The following is an 18,617-nucleotide window of genomic DNA, read 5'->3' as shown; positions in this document are numbered from 1 at the left end:
CTGTGCCAAACATGTTGTAGTCAGCTACTTCACAGTGACCCTGAGGAAATGGAAAATGTAGGAGTAAATGTTAGGGAAGCAGAGAGAAAAGCCAGGCAAGTGACTACAGGGAGGAAAATGAAGACAAGTGTTTGGAAGGTGCTGTGATTATTATCTTTCTCTTTTCTTGGTAATAATTGTGCAAAAATTTTAATTCAGAAAGGGAGGATATTATACTTGATAACCAAACTGTAATCTCTCTGTATAAAATGTTGCAGATCATCAGCATTACAGCTCTCTCCATATGCACACCACTATAATTTTATATTCTCATCTTTAGGGTTTGTTCATGTTCTTGCATGAATTAAGTCTCTTTCTGTAGAAATTATTAGATTCTTTTAAGGTTATCACTTTCCTTTTGAACAAAGCAGATTTGAGTTGAAACTCAGAAATTATCAGTTGTCATTTCCAAAGTGGCATTCACTGGTGATCCATGCTGGACCAATTGCAAGACGAACAGATAAGCAGGTGATAGGAGCTCCCTCCCACACCTGCATGTGCTTGCAGTGACTATTGAAGCTGAATGAATAATGCAAAAAAGTGTGTCTCGTCTTCTCCATTTCCTGCTCAAGGGTACCATATATGCTCACACTGGGTGAGAAATCCCTTTTTCCCCTCTTTGTGCAAGTACTGAGCAACTTACACTGAAACTGAAAGTCAGCAACACAAAAGTGTGCAAAGGAAATCGCTTTCTGAACTCAAATATATTAGAATATGAAACATGGCATGTAAAATGTCTAATCCCTCTATCAGTGCTGAGTCTTTAGTCCAAATGGTAAGTGGAAATTCTGTGTGCAGAATTTAGACTGAGGACTTGAACCTGATAGGGGATTATCTATCTGATATGACAAAGAGAAATACCCAGTGTTGCTAGGGTTAACAGTTAGAAAAACTTTCAGGAGGAAGATTTAAAAGCTCATGCTTCTGTATCTAAATAAGTATTTTCCCAGGTCTGGGGCAAGCAAACCTAGAATCAGAAAATGGTTTGGGTTATAAAAGATCTTAAAATTTATCTAATTCCAATGTCCTACCATGGGCAGAAACACCTTCCCCTAGACTAGGTTGCTCCATGTCCAGCCTGGCCTTGGACACTTCCATGGATCCACAGGCAGTCACAGCTTCTCTGGGCACCCTGTGCCAGGGCCTCACTGCCCTCACAGGGAAGGATTTCTTCCAAATCTCTAATCTAACAGTGCCCTCTGTCACTGTGAAGCCATTGCTCCTTGCCCTGTCACTCCAGGCCCTTAACAAACTTCAATACAGAACTGACACAGCACCTGGCTAATGGCTCTGGTTCAATTGGGATATCAACTGCAGCTGATTAAATGAGGTTTAATTCAAGAATCAGTTAATAGTTAAGTGTACAGTGCTCTCTGTGCCCTCCACCCCAACACCAGAGAATCAACACTCTGCTTTTGTGTCTGTCTGACTAAAGCAGCCTGAAGGTAATTTTTCAGGAGCGCGTTAGAGCCACCACGGCACAATTAGCGCACTGTCTCAACGTATCAAGGCCTCCAATGTGTAAAATATTTTGCAGTTTTTCTTCCAGTATCAAAGTTAATGTCAAATTACATTTTTTTGAAGCTTAAGCACGTTTCAAGCACTCTCCATCAGACTGATACATCTGAACAAACAGAGAAAATTAATCTATAGAGCTGTTAGGCAGAAATTTTTGGAAAACATAAAACATGATTGTGATGGTTTCACATTGATTGACATTTGGGGAAATCTAAACCACTACAGTGACTTATCTGCTATTGTCTATAGCAGAGTGAAGCTTAACATGTTGTCTGTTGTACTGCTTTGTCCTGGCTGTCCCCCAGGGCTCCCTGGGACTTGGCTGGTCCAGGATCTGACTGCCCAGTTCTGGCAAAATTGGGAAGAAATTTACTTTTAAATTCAAGTCATAATTTATAATATCCTTAGGCAATCCTAGGAGGCTTTGGGCACTCTTCTGGGGTTAGCAGCTTTAAAAACCCCAGAATCAAATTATATTCCATTAAACTCCATTAATATCAGTCAAACTATTTAAAGGACAGGTTTTGTTGTTGGTTTAGATTTTTATGCTGTAAAAACACTATTCAGACATCTGTAACAAAAAAAAAAAAAAAGGTTTCAGCTCCTGTTGCAGGAAAATCTGGCATTTCAAGATTCATCCCATGATGAAACTCAGCCCAGTAACGGAGCAGGTCAGTCCAAGTGTCACCATTCAACACATCCAACAACCCAATATCAAGTGCTGTTCTCCCTAAAGAGCTGGTTAAAGGTCTGTAGGTCTGAGGGTACCTTTGGAAATGAGGGCTCTGACCATAAGGGCAGAGTGAAAGAAAGAAGGGGCTGGGACAGGAACCCTCCTTCCCCTTTGCTCTTGTGATGCCTGGACCTGCTGGGTGCATGCTGTTTTGGGTGAGAATTGTTTAAGATTTGTGCTACTGACCTGAAGGCAATTTTTTCTCAGTCTCATACCTGAGGGAAAACCCAGTGAGAGAAGTTGTGCTGGGAATTATATAATGGAATAAAAGTGTGTGTATGTATATATATATTTATATATATATACATGCAGCTCCTGAAAATCCTTTTACCTCATGCAGAGTTTGAGAACAGCCCTCCCAGACACGAGCTTTGATTTCATACCTTGGAGAGGCAGCACAGTGCAGGAAAAGCTCAGCTGAACCCAGAAGATATTTTGCAGCAGGTGCTTGCCATGGAGGTACCTCATGTGGGGGAGGCTCTGCAGGTCCCCCCTGCTCATGTGCCATGAGGTTTGTTTGGGCTCTGGGAACTCTGGCCAGATCATATGCTTCCCTGCTTGGTGCCTGGAAATTAAAGCCCTTTCATGTCTCTGGCTCAGTTTACTCAGCCACAGGACTATCTAGTATGTCTTGGATAAGGTTAATGCAGCATTCAGGAGGAGCTTCCCAGTACCCTGGGATGAGTGGTGCCAAAAAAGTGCCAAGTACTTTCACATAATAAAGCACTTAATAACTAAGTGTGCCTCTCAGAGAAGAAAATCTATGAGGAACTCTGCAGTGGAGTGGGCATGTGGTTTTCTGTTGCTGTCAGTGCTCAGTGAATACCCCGGACAACTGTTTGAAATGAGCGTGGTATCTTCCAGGGAGATCAGGCTACTTCCAGGCTACTAATAACTTCTGAAGCTTCTGTTCCTATCACTTTTGACAGCTTATATCTGTCTCTATTTCTGTCATAATTATCCATTAGGTTTTGTCAAACTGTTCCAATTGCTATAGCAACTCTAATGAAATCTTGCTCTCTAAATAGCCATGCCAATTTTATCAGGTCAGAATCTACCCTTTCTAACTAATTTGCTACCTTTTGAATGCACTTTTTCCTCAGTAGAGAGTTTGCAGTGAGAAGGAGCCCAAAATTATTAACCCAAATATTTTTTTTTCCTCTTTTCAGCTTAGACCAAATGTAGGACTTTTTTTCTTTTTAAAATCATGTGTGTAGTCCACTAATGTTTGTGGAAAGACAAACCCTCTGGAGAAGCAAGCCAAAGCCTGTCTCTTGTTCCTGTGTCCTGGTTTAGGGCAAATTTGGGAGAAAACCTCCAATGGGGTCCCCTCCAGGAAGCAAACACACCTGTCCCCCCACCAACCCCAATGTGTTCGGGAAGAGATTTCTCTGAGAGAAGTGAAAAAAACCTGTTTATTTAACAGGCAAAGCACTACCCAGCACCAAAATGAACAATACCAGATTACAAAACCTCTCACCACTCAGAAGAGATGACAAACTTCAGAGGGTCTCTTTCCTGTGGGTGTTTGCTCTGTTATCAGTCCCTCTGGCGCTGGAAAATGCCGCTGCCCAGGCTGGGCTCCCGGTAGTGCACGGGTGCAAGCTCCCGGTGCTCCCCCGAGTCCCCAGTCCAGAGCAGGTTCGATTGGTTTCAGAAAAAGGGAAAGAAAACAGTCCAGGAAGACCTCTCTGCTCCGGCTAGTTGGAGAGCCAAGGCGATCTGTCCCTTGTCTGTCTGTGCTGTAGTCAAAACCCCATCCTGGGATTCGGAGGGAGCAAGTACAGGCTCTGATAACAGACTCGGTGCTTCTTTTCCACTCACTTTTACTCTCAAATGAAGTTTTAAGGATACAAAACCTATTTCTGGGCTAGGCTGATGAATGAGGATACAGTTTAACATCACAGTCACCCCAGGACATCCTGTGATGCCCTTGCTGCCTGATCTGAGGATTTGGATCAAGGCAATGAAAATTCACCATCACTACAATCCAGCACGTGTAAAATTTCTTTGAAATGTCATATAAATACAGGGAGACGATGTAGTGTGTATTTTATGACAAAATTTTTACTAGTTCACTGCAGTAAGACCTGATCCGGCTTGAATTCAAGATCCCAACACGGCAATCTATATTATATTTATATTATATTTCACACCCTGAAGCACTTAGTCACCCCTTTCCTATGGAAATCCAGGACAGAATTTTGCAGTACCTTTGTTGGCATGTGAGCAGGTCTATAATTGAATAGTAAAGGTCTCTTTTTACTGCTTTCCTTCTGGAATAATGTCTCCTGTGCAAAAGCAGGATTTTCTTCCATTTTCTGCCAATGAATGAGCTCTTTGCATTGATTAATTTAAAATAATTCGTTGAAGTTTATAGGTTGGAAGGAATAAGATGAAAGTAAAAGATGAGTGCCACGCTCTGCCCTGAGTTTCAGCTGCAGCCAAACAGCATCAATAAGATATTCCACAGCTGGACAGAGATGAAATTATTCTCTTTGGCTGGACAAAGATGTTTTTTTTGCTAAACGAATGACTGAAGCTGTACTTATCAATGACATCACCTTAATAATAAAACAACCATATTTCACAAGTTTTGAACAGAAAGTAGGGAAATGTGGAATGAATTCAGCGGCTGAAATAGTCTGCCTGATATGTGTTAAGGTACTTGGAAAGGGTATTGTGAAACTTCCATTATATCTTCCTACATTTTACATGAGCAGACACCTTTCTCTTGCCTAGCTTGTATATGTTTCTCTGTAAAAGGAAATGAAAAAACTTTTTCCTTGCTATTGGAGAAAAATGGTCAAACACCCTCTGAGACTGCAGCTATGTCCCCAAATCAGAAAACTGACTAATAAGCACAATGCTATGAAGTCTGGGCTAAAATTTCAGCACTGGAATTTCATTAGGTGTGGAATTTTTGAAGATATTCAAGGGATGGAGTGGAAGCAGAGACCAAAGTTTTGCTAATACACCTGCAAGTTTCATGCTTCACATTTTCCCCTGCTGCTCATGTGCTGTGCTGCCCTGTGGGCCTTTTCCCACAGCTCTGGTGGTACATTGTGTTGTTTGTGTGCACTCTGACCCCTGTGCTGGCGGAAGACTCAGCAAAATCATTTGGGAGTGGTGGTTTAGACTGGATATTAGGAAAAATTTCTATACTGAAAGACTGATTAAGCATTGGAACAAGCTCTCCAAGAAAATGGAGGAGTCACCATTCCTACAAGTGTCCAAAAAATGAGTAGAGATGGCAATTTGTGATATGCTTTAGTGGGCAAAGTGGTATTTCATCAAAGATTGAACTTAGTGGTATTGGAGATCCTTTCCAACCTTAATGAGTCTATGATTCACTGACCCAGAGGATGTCATAACCCAAATGTCATCGTCATCCTCCGTAGAATCTTGCCCTGTACTCTGAAATAGGCATGAGGAGTTTGGGAGGAAGGAGTGACACTCAATTTGTAATGGTAAAGCATGATCAGAATGCAGCAGGACTCAATAACAGGAGTAAAGCTGGGCTGGAGAAGCAAGGGGATGTCAGTAACCTGATGGAAACGAGGAATCTCTTGCCTGATGGCAAGAACCCCTCCAGCTGCTGACTTTGATGAAGCTGCCCTTGGTACAGCACTCACCTGGCTGCAGCTGTTTTTAATTTCTTCCACTCTCTGCTGAGATTTCTATCACCCACCCACACATCCTGTATTTAACCAGCACACAGAGCTGTCTTGAGATCAAGATTTGTATTGTTCTGGGGACACACCATGTAAATACCACCCAGCCAAAGTCTGACTCTACTGAAGTGGTGCATTTGTTGGAAGATGGTGCAGGTAAACATATGTATTTTGTAGAATTCAACACCTTAAGAATTGCCAAAACCATTATAATTTTACATTGCAAAGTGATAGCAACCCACCAAATGAAAGGTGAAGGCTGGAGGCAGAGGGGGTCAGATTTCTCTGTGAGAGCAGATGCAGAGAGAAAGGTCTGCAGGGAAAAGTCAGGAGGATAATGTCTCAAATCAAAGCAGAGTCTGATTAAAGTGGGAATATTTTGATGTTGGGGTGATTTGAGTAGAAGAGATAACAAAAGACTGAAAAATATCTCCAGAAGCAATGTACAGATTCAAATGAGGATATTTTAGTGACTGGAAAACATGGTCTGCAGTGAAAGACAGGTGTCTGATTCCAATACCAGGAGGTTGGCAGTGCCCCAATGATTGGTGTGGTTAAGCCAAACTTTTAAATTCTTCTTAGAAAACCACACTGCCCTAAATACTTTTTTCTCTACTCATGTGTTCAATTAGAAATTTGTTCACTAAATATTTTATAATAATCTCTTGTCACCTCAGAGTCTTACAGGAATATGCTAGTACTTGGGAACTTTGCTTCCCTGTGTTAGGGAATTTTGATTCCTTTTGTGAGTTTCCTGAGCTTATTATACATTTAATAAGCTGCTTTGGCTGACTACATCATCTGAAATTTCTGCAGTTAGAAAATGCTGCTCTGCTTTAGCTTCTGCTGATCTTGACAACCAACTTGCTCATATCACTTAAATCACTAATCCCATGAAATAACTCAGTGTCACTCTCTAGAGTACATAAAAAACCCCAAACAAAACCCTCATCTAAAATGTGATGTCGATCACAGAGAACAGTTATACATTAAATTTTATCTACGGGGAAAGAAAAAGCCCAAACCTCTCAATTTCACTCATAAAAATCTCTTTAGTTGTGAGTTTTCAGAAAATGCTGTCTAATTCAATGCATTCATGATGTTAAATTACCATTTTCCTGTAATTCTTCTGTTACCCACAGCCATTAAATCTTCCTCAGCCTATGCCTGCCTCCTCTCAGATGAAGGTGGTAGCATTTCTTCCTCTCCAAGCCAGAAAGTGATAATTTATTTCCAGCATTTTATTTTTTTTAGAAAAGCAGTACAGAGGAATTGAGACATCTCCAGTATTGAGATTACTTGAAAACAAATGTTTTGCTGGCTAAAATAATTCCCTTGGCATTTTCCCTTTGCAAAACCACATTTACATTTCTACTCTTATTTAACTAGAATTTTTTCCACATCCGTTGCAAGAAATTAAGGGTTCATTTTCTGGAAACTGTGTTTCTGGAGACAACTTCTGAAACTAGGAACATCTTCCCAGAAAAGAGGGCTCTACCCTGTACACCCTCTGTCTCTCCAGGAATCCTTTGGGATGTAAAAGTTATCTGGGGGCAAGTTTCTCATCATCCAGACTTCAAGGGACTTGTGTTCAGCTTCTTTTTCCTTCTTAAGCCGGCAGCTGAGCACAGATGTCTGGACTGGCAACAATTCTGAACCCAATTAACCCAGTTAATGGCACTGCAGCCCTTCATGAAGTGACGGATTATTGCAAGCAGGCACGACACAGCCACTCACCCATCGCGTGCCCTTGTGTCCCTGGGAAAGTAAGTGGAGGTAGGAGCAACCAAGTGATTAACTGTTATAATATTGTAAATTAAGCACCAGTAGGAAGTTTACCAGAAGAATAGAACTAATCTTCATCTATTTCTCTGTCCCATGTTTGGCAATATGTTACTATATCGCATAAAACAGTCTAAATCCAGAATCTGGGCAGCAACTTCAGAAGGAGATGTGAACATGAGGCAAAATGAGAAATTCAGGAGGTGTAACCCTGCCAAGGGGCATTCACTGAAGTGAATGTGTGGCAAATTCAAATCAAACTGCTCAGAAATTTCACTGGATCACCCATTTCTGCATCCCTGTGATAGTGGGTCTCGTGGATTTTAGACCAGGACAGCAAGCTGGAGCAGCCCAGAGCTGTAACCTGTAACCAGGGCTAGACAACCTGAGGTGTGCTGATTTGCAAGATAACACTTACAACCTGCTATTGCAAATCAGCGATTTGTTTCTCAGTTTCACAAGGACTGCAGAAAGTAGGTGAAAGCCAATTGCTGATTTTTTTAGGTAGGTCTTCCTGCAATTCCCTCTATCTCCTCTGTCTGGTCAACAACAGGTGCAGCTTATGTGTGTTACTGATAGATCCCTGCAGTTTTACACAAGTGGTTAATATAATTTTCCCCAAATTAACCAGCTCAGGACTCTTGCCACCCTATTCACTTGTTCAATTTCTCCCTGGAATTAAACTACTTTTTTTCTGTGCTGTCACATGAGGCCCATTTTCCTGAGGGTTAACCTGAGCAGTGGAGTGTTGACGGAAATGGCACAGTTAGGGAGCAAACTGCTGTTGCAGAAAGAAATGTTAAAGCCTTATTTCAGAAGAGATTTTATGAAAACTACAGATAATATCCTGGCCTGTGTTGTCTATTCAGATAAAATTGAGTGTAATCCTATCCCTAGCACTATACCACTAAATGTATTTAAAGAAAGAGAATTATTTCCCCTCCTATTATCCTTCTTTTCTCCTTTCCTCTTGCACTCCATGCTACTTAGAAGTTCAGAAATGAATAGTTTAACAAGAAACTTCTGCTCTCCCCCTCATCTCTGGGAAATTTCTGGGGTAATGTTCATGTATTTCAATGCTTCCTTCCCTCTACTATTATGATTCAGGACTTCAGGGATCTGTTTTGTAGGCAGGCTTTAAAGGTTACTCCCTTTAGTACCTTAATACCTCTTACTCTAAGGTTTTTCTGCCATTTTTTCTCTTATAAGTCTTCAATTTTTGTTTTAAATGACAAATACCTCTTATAGCCCTTCTGAAGAGACCTCATTGCTTTTCCCTGCTTTTCCAGCTCTTTGTGTTAACACATCCCATTTTGATCACAACTAACTACAGCAATTATTATAAATTCTTTAGATGTTCTATTAATTTATAGCAATGGGTGCTGGCCATGGTCAAGTAGGTCTTTCTGTATCTTCATCAAAATTTAAGCTGGACCCTATTCTTGGTATTTTGAATATTTTTTTTTTTAATAACTGTGAAACTGAACTTTGCCAGGACAATAATGTTCATTATGTAAATTCTAATCCAGAACATGCAGCATCATATGGATTTTGAGCTGACAATTTTCTCTGATTCTCTGCCTTCAGGACAGCATGATCCACCACTTCCTGCTGAACTGAGATTTCTGTATCACTTATCCCTGTGACAAGGGAAGAATGTAATACATTTAATATTTGAATTCATAAAATTTGAATTGATAATTAGTTGCTTAGTTACATGTCATGAAGGAAAAGCAGTAATATTGCATGATTTACGTGACTAACTGACAGCTGAAATATTAAGGCTTGAGTATTGACTATGCATGCCATGTTTACATGAGCTATTATCTACAGGGGAATGTCAAGAATAAATTCAACATCTTCTCTTGAACATTTTTAAGCAAATAAATTATTAGTCTGAATACTTGGCTGTGTTTCAGGATTAAATCTCTAAGTGTTGCTGTACACAGGGTAACTCTTGGCTTGAAATTTTCTCACTGTGGTGACAGATTCTGCTCTCTAAATTCTGCATATTAGAGTGAGAGTCTGTATAGGGACAAAGTGCTTTAGGAAGGGAAAGGATTAACTATTGAAGTAAAATACCTTCAGTTCCTCAGGAAACACTGAAAATGCATTTCCTCTGGTATCCTGTACAAAATATCCCTAGGAAAATAGGAGAGGCTTTTCTCCAGAACAGCAATACTTGGGAAGCTGAAAAAGAAATGCCTTCACCATAACAAATGTACAGCAGCACTTAAAAAGACTTCTCCTTTGGTGTGTCCCTGTTGGACCCACACCCTAAACTCCACCCTTGCTCTACCCCATAAAACCCACCACCCTGCCTTTGTTCTGGGTTCTTTGTCTCTGGTGTACGTTTGGTTAAATCCTGTGTTGGTGACGCCCCAATAAAGGGATTCCTGAGTTTAACCAAATGGAAACCTGTCTTGTTGATTTCCCATGTTGGTCACTGGTAGCTGCACCCTCCCTGGACACGACTCTGCTGCAATGTGATGCAGCATAGGATGATGCTCTAGTACAGCTGCTTGCAACACTGGCAGCTTAGAGAAATATTCATAAGGCACCCTGAGCCTAAAAACGGCTTGGTAACTTATGGAAGCTCTTCAGCAGCTTCTGTTGAGTGCACAATTTGTTTGACAAATCCCATCTTACTTACTGTGTGTGAATTATCTACCAAAAAAAAAAGTATCTTTTCAAAGCATTGGTTAGCTTTAAATAATTTCTCAGATCTGTATAGATTTTCTCGTGGCTGTTTCATGTCAAGGGAGTTAATGTGAAGGAATGTGCTGGGCTCCTGGTAACCCCTCATTCCTTGACTGACCATAACCCTTGGAAGCAAAATTTGTTGCATATGTTTGGCTTCAGAAATGTCTTTGAATGAATGCTTCCAAGTTTTCTGTGCAGGTCTGTGGCTGTCTCTGGTACTCTGGGCACCCCAGGCACCCCAGGGACCTGGATCCATCACCCTGGCCCAACTATGGGACTGTGAGGAGATAGGGAGCCACGAGTCCTCACAGGGGGTGGGGCTGAGAAGGAAAAGTACAAAACTTGGCAATAGTTTTGCTTATATAAGCTCAGCACCAGGTTTGTGTAATCATTTTAAAGCAATATTGATTCTTATCCTGCTGTGTTACACATTTGTATTTAAGCTATTTTAATTAAATTTTATTATATTAAGAGCAACTAACACATAAAAAATGATGATTCAGATAAGGCTAGCTGCTTCCATGTGATTTTTACAAGAAGCATTATTGCTGCCACACTGTAGAGGAGTGAAGGGCAGTTAGCAAACTGATTAACAACATAAATCTCCATTCCTTTTTACCTCTAATAGCTATTTTTGACAGCACTACCAGTAGGTATTAGGTTTTAGTTGGCCATCAGGTTGGTGGTTTTGGGTGGTTTTTTTTGGTGGCTTTTATTTTATCATATTTCTTTTATTTTTTTTTATGCTCCAGTTTTTATTTCTGTACTGGTATCCCTGCCCCAGCAGTATTAACTGGTCAGCCACAACTTTATTTTCTCTCGTTATGAGCAGGAATGAAGGTCTGTGACAAAATGCCCATCTGGAAAAACTCTTTAGTACTAAGTCATGGATTCATCCCATGAACACTGTGACATTTCCCTTTCCCTTCCTTTCCCTCTGTCCTTCTCACCACTGTGTCTCTGACCACTCTCTATAATTGAGCTATGAAATAAGGGAAGATTTCTCTTTCCAAGTAAAATGAGATGAAGTGTTCCTCCTTAGAGTCCAGGGAATCGTTACTTTAATATTTTTTTTTTGATATAGCAAATCTGTCCACAACAGAAAGGCACTGCTACAAGCTGCATTTGTGTCCTGGGCCATCTTCTTTAACTCTCTCATTGTGAGGGATCATTTGTAAGATAACAGGAAAAGCCCATTTTCCCTCTGGAAGGTTTTTCAGCTCTCGAATTGGTGATTTTTTTCCCCTCATTACCTGTCATAGGCTGTTCATCAGCTCCTGCCTGAATTGCAAAGTGATTTTGAAATGTCTCAGCAACTCACAGACACCATGCCCTTGTACCAGGGGAAATCAGAGAGTATTTACTTCCTCAGATACTTTCCCTCATAATGTAATCATGAAAAAGTGCAGCTTTTCAACAAGGATTTAAGATACTTGTTGACACAGCAAGGAAGGTCTGTTCTGGTTTTTGTCCTGGTGATGCTTAGTGTCCTTAGGGGCTGCTGTATTCCTCAAGAGTCTAAACTTGGAAGATTTTAAAGCTCTTTGTGCTAATAATATTTGTCTTATAATGCTGTATTTAAAAAGGTAAGACTGAAGTGCAGCTGGGGAAGGTTGTACCTGGAAGATTGCTTCTGCTATGCAGAGCAAAATACTGATTGTTCTTTATGATGCAAGGCTGCTTAACTAAAATTTGAAGTGGCATACAGTATTAGATTTTCTCAAGATAAAAATCTCACAGCTTACTTTTTGTGATGTCTTTATTTCAGTAGCATCAGAGCATCAAAATATTACTGCCTGCTGATCATCTGGTAAAAATTATCCAGCATGCCTTGAGTGAGACAAAATTGAGTGCATAAAAATGTTCCTGTTGTCAGTAAATCCTTCCAGTGATGGAGGCACTAATTTGGTTGCTTTAAACCTTGTTTGATTACAGAAAGGCTTTGGCAGCAGACCTGCAAGAACTAATTCAATATGATGCAGAAGACTCACTCACAGTATTTTTAGTTAAAACCAATGGGGATCAAGATTTTATCCTTCAAAGTGGGATGCACCTTATATTATGTGTGGATCCAGTGTGGACTGAACTCACCTTGGGTTTGGTGTCAAAATTATCTGGATATATGAACACACTAGGCCAGCTCAGGGCTGTATGCTGGCACCAGGAGGGGAGAAATGAGACTGCACCAGGACCATGACTGCACATTTTTTTTTTACAAGGACATGTAGAGACAGCGCAAGGGGGAATGGCTTCAACCTGACACAGGAGAGATTAAAGTTAAACATGGAGAAGAAATTCTTGCCTGTGAGGGTGCTGAGGCCCTGGCACAGGCTGCCCTGAGAAGCTGTGGCTGCCCCATCCCTGGAAGTGTCCAATGCCAGGTTGGGCAGGGCTTGGAACAACCTGGTCTAATGAAAGATGTCCCTGCCCATGGCAGGGGGGTTGGAACTTAATGAGCTTTAAGGACCCTTCCAACCCAAACCATTCAAGGATTCTATGATTTCCTGAGAAAAAGATATTTTCTCAAGCCTATGGTCTGGAATCAGTTTAAAATATGTCTATTTTCTCACCTCACAGGTGGCTAAGTGTGGCTGAAGAGATGTGGAGATTCCTGTCTGAAAGCTGTTCTCCCTCCTTTGCTGTGGGAGATTTATAACAAAGTTTTGCCCAGAAATTACTAAACAGCAGTGATCCAGTGTCCTGGTTTAGAACAAATTTGGGAGGAAGCTTCCAAAGGGGTCCCTCTAGAAATCAGATTCAAGAGGCCCCTTCCCCCTTGAGCGGAGCTGAGCTGATCACTACAAGAGCTGAAATCACATCTAAAAGAGCTGATCCCTTGAAGCCTCAGGCTGAGCTCACAGGGGTTACCCCTGGCTGGAAATGCCTGTGAGCCCTGGATGGCTGCTCCTTGTGGGACCCCATCCGGACAGCCTGCAGCAGCCGGGGGTTGGACAGACTCCCAGCAGCAGCCAACAGCAGTCCATGAGAAGGAATCTGGGGGAGCAAGTGCTGTTTCTGCAAACAAGCTGCATGCTTTCTCCCCCCTGCTTCACTCTCAGAACCAGTATTAAAGGCGCAGAACTTAATATCCAGCATAAACAGAACACACTGTTGGGGATACAAGCATCATGCAGTCACCCTAGAGCACACATCCATCTGCCTCATGAACCCTGGATTGAGGGGACTGGCTTGTCCCATCCTGTTCTGCTACAGTGATGTGTAGTGTGAGTGTCAGACTGCACACTGACCTAGCGACTGCTAAGATCAGTGTTGAGAAAAGGGGATTTAAAACAGGGATTGCTTGAACCTTCAGTTAATATGGGGCTCATGGCTGGAGCCATGGCTGGAAAGCTCTATAGTGTATCTTTATGTATGTGGAGGATAATGTTCAGAAAGTACAGGAGTGGTATTTTTAAAGGCTTTCTGGAAATTATCATCAAGATGACCAATTTAGAACAATTAGAATGACCAATTTAGAACAATTTAGAAAATGCAGCTGATTGTGTTCTATGGCAAGAAATAGAGAGATGCTGTTTTTACTCTGAAGGTGCAAAACTACATTGGGGTAATTGGTTCTCTGCACATGGTGCTGAGGTCTGGATCCACAGTCATGGCACTACCCACAGCTGCAACTGATGATGAACATCCTGTTTGTCAGAAGAAGAGACAAATTGTAGGATTTTTTCAAATCCTTCCAATATATCTGTGAGCATGAATGACACTGTCGTTATCTCACTGGGTGTTAGAAGTGCTACCTTTTTTATATCTGTTGGTTTTCAGTTTGTATCTCTTTATTTGAGCAGAGAAATATTTCTCATGCACCATTGTGCAGAGATAAACCCACTGTTTCTTGTGTGTGTGTGGGTATGAGAGGTACCAGTGATGCTGGGAGCCTTTGTAATACATGAATTCTGTCTTTCTGCGAAGAGGTGCCTATTTAAAATCTGAGTTAAAATATGCTATGCAGGGAATGATCAGAGGAGAGAACAGGCTGGAAGCTCCATCTTGAAGGCTGCACTTCAAGTACTGGAAAGGGAGAAGAAATTGCATCTGTAGTGGTGGGATCCCTGACCTAGTGCTGTTTGGGGAAGGACAGTGATGCCAGGGCTGACACAGTGAGCAGAGCACAGGAGTGGGCAGCCAGCCCCACGGGCAGCTCCAGTTCACAGGCTTGTTTACTACAAGCCCTGTGGTCAGCCCCCCAGTGACAAAACAGCAGGACTAAAAGAGGAAGCAGATTTAACACCAAATCAAAATATCAGGTGGAGAATTAATCAAGGAAGGAAACTCTCTGGATTTATTTCACTGAGTATAAATTCCACCTAGATGGCATTACTGAGACCAGATCAGGAGATGGGTATGACTGGAATGTTAAAGTAATTTTAAAAATTATTTATTTAGCAGGATCTGATTGGGCTGGAGGGGAGGGACAGTGACCCTGGCAAAGATATTGCCCCTTGTTTGAGCTAGTGACAGCTTGGAAGCAAGTGACCTTTTGGCACTAGGGGTTAAAATATAAGAAGATAAAATACAGGAATTGGTGTCACAGTACAGCTGGTCTGTATCTGGACAAGATAAATCTGGCTATAACATAAACCAAATTCAGCTAGCCTGGCTCATTCTAGAAAAGAAGTAGAACAAGTCCCTGGGTAAGCAATGACAGGATAGATTTGAACTCAAACAGCCAACCCTGTTTAACCCTGGATGCACTGGCCAGGGACCTGGGCAGTGAGAGATCCCAACCAATTGGCTATCTAAACTGAAATTCAAACCCCCTATAAAAGGGGCAGCCATAGTAAACTCAGTGCTGTTTGTTGAGGGCCCTTGGTGAGTTCTTGCCATTTTTGTTGCCTACCAACAACCTACATAACACATTGGGTACTTGTTATAGATGCTACCAACCCCAAATCAAACCCTCAGAATAATCACAAGTGGCTCAGCTTCTCATTTCCTATTGCACAGCCCCTGTCATGCTACAAACACATACAGGCCAGTAAAAATTAGAGTCTGTCAGGTTTTTAAGTGTTGAATCCCAAGCAAACACAACATTTAGACATTTTTTTAGCAGACCTGGAGAATATAACCACCAAACAGAAATGTAGCACTGGCTGAATGAATGTCATTGTGATTTTGCCACTTCCAAGCTGGGTCTTGTGTATTTTTAGGTATAAATCCCATGGCACATGTGTGTGTGCAGGTATCTGCAGAGGATACACACACAGTCACACACACACACACAGAGTGCATTGGCACAGCTAGGGTCAAGAAGCCAGTAAAAAATTAAAAAAAAAATCGATGTGAAGGAATTTAAACCATTTCAATTACCATTCATGTTCCTTTGGTTTCAAACCTATTAGCAGACACCGGAGAATTAACAATTAGGTGTTCAGAGACTAAAGGATAAGTCAATTTAAGAATGAAGAGGTTGATTTTCCAGGAAAAGATATCAACAGAATCTCATTTAATTAAATTCAAACATTTAATTTTATTAGAGGTAGATTTGCTATGGTACATATCTCTGTTTATCCCTATAAAGGGACATTAAGGGCATTTTGCCATTAACTCTCTGCAAGGGAGGGCAAAATAGAAAATATAGCACAAGAATATCCTCTAAAAATTCTTATAAATCTGAAATGTTATATTTACAGATTCCAGGAAGATTAGTTAACCATGTAGCAACAAGGAATGCCCACCATTACAACTGATGGATATAAAGACTTGGGAAAGGGTTCATGCATGAGCTTTGGTTTTAAGTTAAATATCAGAAGATCAGATGGAGAGAGTATAGGGCAATACTGGGTCTGTGTCCTCCTGTGGGTCACTGAGGTCTGGACACTCTGATATTGTATAGCAAAGAGAAATCCTGGATTTGATCTGATGTGTATATACAGACAGTTTATATAAATACCCATATAAAATATATACACACACAAAAATTTGAATTTATTTGGTGGTGGTGCTACTCCTGTGCTTTCCTGCCCAGTCCCACTTCCCCATGTCCCACTGGTACCTGGGCAAGCTGGGGGGTCACTGCAGCCCTCACCTTCAGCTCAGCCCTCCTTGGTGCTCACAGTCCTCGGAGCTGAGCACTGGGGAATGTTCTCATTCACTAAAAATTGTGGTTTTGTGTGACATTTATTTCAGTTGTTTGCTCCTGTTGTCCTTATATTCATTAATGAGAACACAAGGGCCTGTGCACCAGTACTTACTGTGCTGAATCAAATGTGAAATGGTAACTTGAAAAGGCTTTCTAATGCTTTATCAGTTCTGGAGCTATCTGTTCCTGATTCTGTCTTAAGCTTTAAATATTTGCATTAAGATCCAGATTGCAAGTAACTGGTCTCAGAAGAACATATGAAACAGGAATTTTAAATGGAAATGTGGAATGGAAAATGTCCTATTCTGGAGCTGGGCTTATCTGAGCATGCAGCAAAGATGCAGTTGTCTGCAAAAGCGACGACTCTGCTCAAAGGACATTCAGCAGGGCAAGCTGGATGCTTTTTTTCTGCCTGGAAAATGCAGACTGCCTTCCTTCCATCTTCCTTTCATAATGCATTTTAATCAAGCCACAGAATGGTGAATTTGCAGTCAATCCATGAATCTATAATCTCATCAAAAATTGTTTTATAAATAGAAACAATTTAATACCTTTGTAAAAATTTATGTCCACTATGTAGCTGGGATTTAATATGGAATGTGTTTTCTGTGCACATGGATGGAAAGTGGATAAATAAAAGATGCTGGAATGATTCAATTTGTTTTTTCCTGGTCATGTGGGGTGTGTTCATTGTTTTGATTGCTGTTCAAGGCAAGCACATTAATGAAGCACCTTCTTTTGCATTCTCCATAGCAAAATCACATTAGTTGAAACAGCTCACGCACAAGTGGTGCTGTATCATATATAATGAGGAAATAATTAAAGAACCAACCATTCCCATCAAAATGTGTCACTGTGAAAGAGGAGCCAATGCTGTTATGGTCTTTGCCCTCTGTTTCCATGTTTCCACCTGTGAGGTGAGCAGGCAGGGGTGAGTGACAGTGCTTGTCATCCCTGAACCTCCTGGTGTGACACTGTGTAACCATAAAGCACTGGCACAATCATGGAGCACAGGTGAGGCGAGAGCTGAATGTGAATGTGTTTGATAAACTAATTTGAATGATGGTGTGGACATGTTTGCTTGCAGCAATCAGTGCTGCTGGAATTGTCTGTCTGACCAGGGCCCCTTGCACCAGCTGAGACAGGATGCCCTGAGGGGCAGGATGGACCAAGCTGAGTTCCCCAGCTTGCATTTGCCATTGTAAAGATTTTAATTTTGTCTATATGACATTTGTGTTCCTGAGGCAATGGCATGAAGCTGTGGCAGGGAAGATTCAGGCTGGATATGAGGAAAACGTTCTTCTCCCAGAGGGGAGCTGGGAACTAGAACAGGCTCCCCAGGGCAGTGGTCACAGCACCAAGCCTGACAGAATTCAAGGAGCATTTGGACAATTCTCTCAGGCACAGGGTGGGCTTCTTGGGGTTCTGTGCTGGGTCAGGAGGTTGACTCAACCATCCTTGTGGATCCCTTCCAACTCAGTAGATTCCATGATTCTATGATTTTGTGCACGTCCATATTTCCAATCTCTCCTTTACACCCTGGGGGCATTTTCCAGCAGTCCTGTAGGGATGCTCAGTTTCTCCCATGGATCAGTACTTCTGATGTTTGCAGACATGCAAAAATCAGACATGATCTAAAGCCCAGGAGCTGGGGAGCGAGAGCAGAGGTACCTGCTGTCACACAGCACCCACACTGCAGAGTAATAGGGATTTCTGGGGACTGTGGAAAGGATAGAATGGAAATGGTGAGTTAAAGGTCAATATCAAGGCTGGGAATAAAGGACAGAAAAATCATGGTAAATAAAAGAACTGCTGACAGCAATGGAAAATGAATAATTTCATTCAGCAGCTATTGCTGAAAACTCTTCCAAAGGACTGGTGGAATTACTCATTGTGCTAATTCAAAGTTACCATCCCAAGTCCTGGCGACTGCTGATAAGAGGAAAATCAGCACAACTTGCTGCTACCTGAAAGCACTCAAAAAAGATGTGGAATAGCAAAGAGGTGTGGAACATGTGCTGGGGTAATGACATCCTCTGCAGCAGTGGCAGCACTGGACCAGGGGCAGTGG

The 18,617-nt window shown here is 41.6% G+C and overlaps 1 long non-coding RNA gene across 1 annotated transcript; it reads left to right on the top strand.

The window, feature by feature from the left end:
* Positions 1-6,038: 6,038 nt before the first annotated feature.
* Positions 6,039-14,106, top strand: LOC148182956 (uncharacterized). Its single transcript, XR_015774040.1, has 3 exons — positions 6,039-6,120; positions 7,579-7,740; positions 13,027-14,106. It is a non-coding gene; the product is annotated as an uncharacterized LOC148182956 (long non-coding RNA).
* Positions 14,107-18,617: the final 4,511 nt, after the last annotated feature.

The sequence above is a fragment of the Pseudopodoces humilis genome, chromosome 17 (genome assembly GCF_049639895.1).
Source record: "Pseudopodoces humilis isolate 2021_Gansu_Grassland_sample_001 chromosome 17, ASM4963989v1, whole genome shotgun sequence".
In the NCBI taxonomy this organism is placed as follows: Eukaryota; Metazoa; Chordata; class Aves; order Passeriformes; family Paridae; genus Pseudopodoces; species Pseudopodoces humilis.
Note: the sequence above shows the minus strand (reverse complement) of the source record. Positions and strands in the feature narration are given on the sequence as shown.